The following is a 6,969-nucleotide window of genomic DNA, read 5'->3' as shown; positions in this document are numbered from 1 at the left end:
GCAACTTCACGAATTGAAACTTTTGTTTTCTATAATTAACATTGCTAACTTGAAATACTTATCATTATTATCATGCTCCCACTAACATGATGATTATTAGCATAACACTTATGCTCCCACTAGCTTTGACATGTATCCAGAAATTAGCTGGACTTCTATAAATCAATACTTTATTGACTTCCTTACCAAAGTTCAGATTTCTGATACTAGATTGTTTTGATAAGACTCTATCAAAATCATACACCTTCTCTTAGACAGCTCACAAGTGTGTCTAAACAATTTCAGAACTATGAAAACGGATGTTGTAATCATAGTCTCAATTGCTTAGATCTTTTCTATTTCTCATAAGTCCATGTTAGTGTGTTGGTTAACCACGCATGCTCCACTAACGACTTTGAGAATGCAAAGATTGCTATCTACTTAAAATCTACTTGGTGGAAGTGTTTCCTCACCATCATTTTCATGAATCAGAGAGAAACCTTATGAACCTTTAGATTTTATGGTGTATATGTTCTTATCCACGTGAATTTGTCAAAACCATAACCACAAGACTAGGTTAGTGACAAATCCAAACTCATATGGATTGAACTAGTACAATCATAACTTCTTACCACCTGGCAGTACAAGGGCCTGCTATTGCTTCCAAGTAGTTATGCAAACAATTGAGAACTTGTAGAACTGAGATGTATAGCCAACTTTAACTGGAATGGGCATAGAAATGTAAACACGATAGGTTATAAACCTCTAGTAGTGTGCTAGTGATGAAATACAGGTTTTTATTCTTGATTAGTTCTTGAAACTATTTCAGGATCATTTAGACTCCCACTGTCTTCTTAACCTATAAGACTTTCTTGTCAAATATTCAATAGATAGTGTGGATTCTAATCAAGACAAACACTTCACACAATTGGTCTTAGTTGGTCTTTGTTATATCCAAAACATCACAACATACCAATTTCAAATGTAGAAGAGTAGAAAACTTTTACTCTTACATTTGACAAGTGTTATAAACCTTCTTTAAGATGTGTCACTCAATTTACAATCTTAGAGTATAACTCTAAGAATTGTTTTTGGAACGAAGTGTGACTCATCTTAATGATTTAACCACTTCAACAATTCATAACTCCTCTTCTTAGCTATCATAATGCACTTAGAGGATGAATTTTGATAAGGTCTCATTAATATTTAAGATTATCATAAAACATGATACTAAAGTACTCTCCCATCTTTTCAGATTTGAGAAACTTTTATCCTTCTGCCTAATTTGATTCTTTTTATTCACTCTACCATACATTGAAACTTTTCCAATGTCGCAAAATTATACTTAAGCTTGTAAGTATAATCACATTTACTAAACCATAGTAAATCATGACGAATAGTCTTATCCATCTTTTGTGGTGAACTTTGGCTAGTGCACAAGAATGTGTACTTGATCCCTTAGTCCTTCTCCTGAGTCACATATACATGTGAACAAGGAACTAGTCTTAATTTTCCAAAGATGAAAATTCTCATTCGCCATACTATACAACTTGTATGATTCCAAGTTTCGGTCCAATTGAAACTTGGGTAATGAGAATCTTTCCTTATTTGGTAAATTTAGACACTACCAAAAATGAAAGAATCAAATTCATATTTCCAATATTGCTAGAAACATACAAACATCAAGTTTTCATAAATGCCATTGTAAGGAGAATAAAGAAAAGTAAAACTTTTATTTATTTATCAAAGTGCGGAAAAACTTTTCCTTACAATGCAACTTGAAATGAAAACTATGCTATTACATGTTTCCTAGCAATCTATCATAACTCCTAAGAAGTAGCTCAAGAATCCGATCTTCAACCAAGTGATAGAAATCCATCTTTGCGATCAGATTCATCATACTCTTGTTGGATTAGTGTCTAAGGTTGTAACTATATTTGGCAAGTACTTGACCCGGTTATGCATGGTCCTTTTGGGTTGCCTTCACCATAGCAACTTGACAGGAAGATTTGTAATGAGAGAAGAAATATTATTAATATATTATGAGAATAATATAAGGAATAATAATATTATTTGATTAATATAAGTCATAAACTAATTAGGAATTAATTTGGTGACTTAAATAAATTAATTGAATAAAGGGGCATAAACTATCAAATGTGTGATAGTTGTATTTTGAGCTATGAATCCTTATGGATATAGGGGTGGACGATTTTAGGGATTAGGGAATCCTAGAAATCGTCCAAGGCCTTATCTGGAAGGATCATTGGATTGCTTAGGGCCTAAGTCATTCAATTAGGGTTTAAGGTGAAACCCTAGTAGCTCATAGTATAAATAGGACCCTAGGGTGGAGGAAATCGACATTCATGCAAGACAAGAAACCCTAGGGCCGATTTCTCACCCCTCTCCTTCTCTTATCTCATCCTTTTGCTAGTTGGTGTTCGTAAGCCATTAGAGGAGTGACAATTGTGACTCTAAGCTCCAAGAACAAGAAGATTCAATCAAGTAACTCAAGGTATTCTTTTAGATCTGATTTCATATGTTATGAATTGATTGTTTACCCTGGATCTATCAATGAAAGTCTTGGATAAATTGCATATTCAATTAGAGAAACCTAGATCCAAGCATTAGGGTTTGCATGTGCACATAGGAAAGTTCTTATGGCTAAAACCCATCAGTGGTATCAGAGCCTTGATTGGTTTCTATTGAATTGATGCATTGGTTGATTGCTTGATACTTGAAAAATTCTATTTTTTGTGTTCTCCCTGATGAACTCGACGAGTTCCAATGTGGACTCGGCGAGTAGGCCTCAACTCGGCAAGTCCATAGAGGAACTCGGCGAGTTCGAGCGTCAGATGGAGCAATTTTCGGGATTTCTTGTTTTTTTGCTTGGGGATACTTGCCTTAATTGTTTTGGGTCATTAAAATTCGAATTTTAACATATATATGAGTATATTCTTGACCGATAAAAGGATAATTACCAATTTGTTGAATAATAATTTCCTTATATGATAATAATTGATTATTTGAATTGAATTAGTAGATTATCTTGCAAGTAACATTTAAATAAGTCAAATATAGATAAGTATGAAATTAATTGTTTAATTTAAATTATTTGTTATTTGATCCCTTATGTTTGGAAAAGTTTAAAACCTATCCTCAAGACTTGAAATTTATGTTTTGTGATTAAAAGTTTAATTTGGACAATTTAAATTTCAAACCCTAGAATTTTTACAAGTTTAAAATTCAACCCTATACTAATATAATATTACAAGCTTAATATGTATATATATGTATAATTAAAAAATGCTAGTCTTGTCGTTAGTAGACCTCATTCACGAAGCCGGTCTATAAGGTGGGTATAAGGTTGTGGCCTATAAAATGGCGCTTAATGGGTGTACACTCACACACACCACTTGCTTGACTGGTGGAGGGTCGTTAGCCGAACGGGTAGGATAGGGCAATTCTCTCATCATTAAAAGTATAATGTTAAAATATAAGGTAACTACATGTTTTCTAAATTCCCAATCCTAGTTACTTTAGGTAAACGTGAATTAATGCAATCCCATGAAATTACACTTTGCACCCTTGCAAAGAAGTTAGTGGAGCGTGTGTGGTTAACCGGCACACTAATTGGTTCCAAGCAAAGGTGGCAAAGGGTGATTCGTTGTTTATCATAGTTCGATGGAGCGTGTGTGGTTTACCGGCACATCGAATAGGTGATTGTAACAATGAAGGCACCATGTAGATTTGCATGGTTATTCACACCCACTTTGTGATCCTCGGCATCCTAGTCACAAACGAGAGGGGCATATCGAGATTTAAACATGTCATTGAAAAGTTCGATGAATCTCAATCAAACCTAGGAATTCTCAATACATTTAAAAATTAAAGTTATGTTTTCATGGTGAAGAATTAGTGAATCGTCATTCACTTACCTCCAAATTATTTGCATATTAGATTACGGCATCCCTTTTCTATTGTGTAAATAATGTTGTTGGATCCTAGCCCTAATTTTTCATTTTGGGTGTTTAATTAGGGATTCAATTCTAATCAAACTTTATCCTTTCTACTTTTAGATGTCGAACGCAAACAACGCTGCTGCTACCTCATTCACGCTAATGAGCCTTTGTCAAAAAGTGACATTCGATGGAACGAACTTTAGCGAATGGATAAGATACATTCGCACGATTGCTTGTTACGAGGACAAAGAGTATGTCCTCGACGAGAAGCTCGAAAAGATCAATCTAGAAATCGCTACTCCCGATGAAATGACCGCTTTTGAAACCCATGAGCGTGATGCAATGAAAGTCCATTGCATCATGCTAGCCACAATGAACGCTGAATTCCAAAAGTCCTATGAGGACATGTATCCGTACGAAATGCATCAACACTTATTGGAGCGATATCATCAAAACGCGAGGCAAGAGCGTTACGAGATCTTCACGAACATGATCTCTGCTAAAATGGGAAATGGGGAATCTCTAACCGTGCACTTGCAAAAGATGCAAAGGTGTGTTGATCGTCTTTGCAAGTTGAATGTCGACCTTGGGGAAGATTTGGATATCGACATGGTTCTTCATTCTTTGCCTCCATGTTACAACCAATTTAGGATGACCTACCACATGAACAAGGAAGATGTCACCCTAAGCAAGCTCCAAGGACTACTAAGGGTTGCTGAGAGCAACCTCAAGGACAAGTCTGTTGCACCGAATCCCAATCCACCTCCTGCTCCTGTTATGGCTATTGGGCAGGGAAGGGGAAAAAAGAAGAAGGCCCGTTCAAAGGGCTACCATAAGGGAAAGTCCCAAAATGGTTCCTCTTCTAGTGGGACCAAGGTTGATCCTGCTAAGCCTAACCCAAACCCAAAGGAGGCAGAGTGCCACCATTGCCACAAAATAGGGCATTGGAAGAGAAGCTGCCTGGAATATCTACAAGCCATCAAGGATGGAAAGATCAAGCTGTCTTTTGCAAGTATTTATACAATTAAATCTAATGCTTCATCTCATGCTATTTATTGGGTCCTTGATACCGGATGTAGTTACCATATATGTTCTGAATTGCAGGGGCTAAGAAGAAATAGGTATGTGGAGCGTGGAAGAATAAATCTAATCATGGGGAACAGAAGAACGTCGCCTGTAACCAAGATTGGAGTGTATTCTTTAGCGCTTAGTAATGGATTAAGTTTATATTTAAATAATTGTTGCTACTCGCCATATATGGTGTGACATCCCCAAAATCACGGCCAGAAAAGACCGGTTTTGTTTATACTTTATTTCAAAATCAGAGTTATTTTTTAATAAAAAGGGTTGCGGAATTTGTCCCAAAACAATAATATGATAAAGATTTATCAAAAGCATTTCCATAGAAATGTATTTCATTAAAAGACTCGGGATGTCATGTTCGTACAGATCAAAAGTATAAACAGTACAATATAAGCCTTACTACATTATTTCATATCTACAGGCCTATATCCGTAATCCCTCGTCCAAAACATCACACCTATGCTCATGCGCCACTACCTGTAATGCATAAAACTGAGTGGGTCAGGCTTGGGAGCCTGGTGAGCACATAGGGTTTTCAACCCACAATAAATAAGTTTATTAATTTCATCAATCAACAATAACCCGATTACCCGTTCCCGTTATCCTCACTTTACGTCCCTAAACACCTATCATAAGGGACCTAGCCTAAGGATCATCATCGGGACGGACACTACTGCTAAGGGGATTCCTTAGCAATAAATGTCCTAATAGGCAACCATGTGGGGGATGGAGTACACCGGTGAACACATCGTTCACAACACCTACAGGTTGCGAGCCTGCTAGTGTTCCACTGGACTGTCTAGAAGAGTCCGTGGTCGTCATCTATACTCCGCTAGATGACTGGATCAACAACAACAACATCGAGGCCTCTCATCATTTTATCACACATCACCTATTACATCTACCCATGTTTTACCCCAACATTTTCGTAGATATAAAATACATATACAGTTTAAATCATTGAAAACATGTATAACAACGTTCATCTAGCATAGATAGCAAGTATTCAGATAATATGCACACATAGCACGTAATTTATATAAAATACTTCATATCTATGTGTAAGTTGAAGGTAACTATGCACTCACCGGAAAAGGTGGTGATTCCGAACTCAGACAGCGCTTCGCTTCTTAAAAAGAATTTTTCTTCGACGAAACCTAGTATTATTACCACTAGAGTTTAGTTTATTATTCGTCGAGACTAATTAATAGTCTAGCTATTATTATGGGTTATATAAGTTATATAATAATAATAATAGCCCAAGTATTTATTATAAGTTCCTAATAACGTTACTATAATTAAATAAAAGTTATATTAAAAATAGCGTAGGCGTAGCTCACTTACAGCGGGTTTTATAGAAAACCGGGCTTTGCTTGGAGCAGCGTTCCCGAGCCGAAAAGCTCTTCTTCTCGGAGCCTTCGAGCACTCCGGGGCTTCCGCCTCGTGCTAGGGAGGTTCCCTAGGCTTTTCGGGGGATTTCGGGGCTAGAGAGAGGTTCTAGAGAGAGAGAGAGAGAGAGTAAAGAGAAGAAAGAATGGGAAAGGTGTGAAGAAAATGAGGGTGGGAGAGGTGGTATTTATAGGGTGAAATGTGGCTGAACTTGGTGCCACATGTCACCATCTGGTGGCAAGCCTTGGGGAGAAAGCAATGGCCAAGATTGTGCCACATCACCCATTTTCGCACAGCACACTTCCGACTTCTAAAATCCGTAACTTTCACATACGACCTCCGTTTTTGACGTTCTTTATATCCACGCGTAGGTAATAATAAGATCTACAACTTTCATTTTGACACCGTCAGCTAATTCTCGACCGATCTTAAATTTAACAGTACAAGGAGATTATACTGTTAAACGTCTGCGTAAAATTAATAACTTCTACATACGGACTCTGTTTTTGTCTGTATTTTTACCGTTGATTTCCTATTAATGAGATCTTCAACTCTC

This window comes from Lactuca saligna, chromosome 9 (assembly GCF_052625555.1).
Source record: "Lactuca saligna cultivar CGN05327 chromosome 9, ASM5262555v1, whole genome shotgun sequence".
Classification (NCBI taxonomy): Eukaryota; Viridiplantae; Streptophyta; class Magnoliopsida; order Asterales; family Asteraceae; genus Lactuca; species Lactuca saligna.
This window is presented reverse-complemented; position numbering follows the sequence as displayed.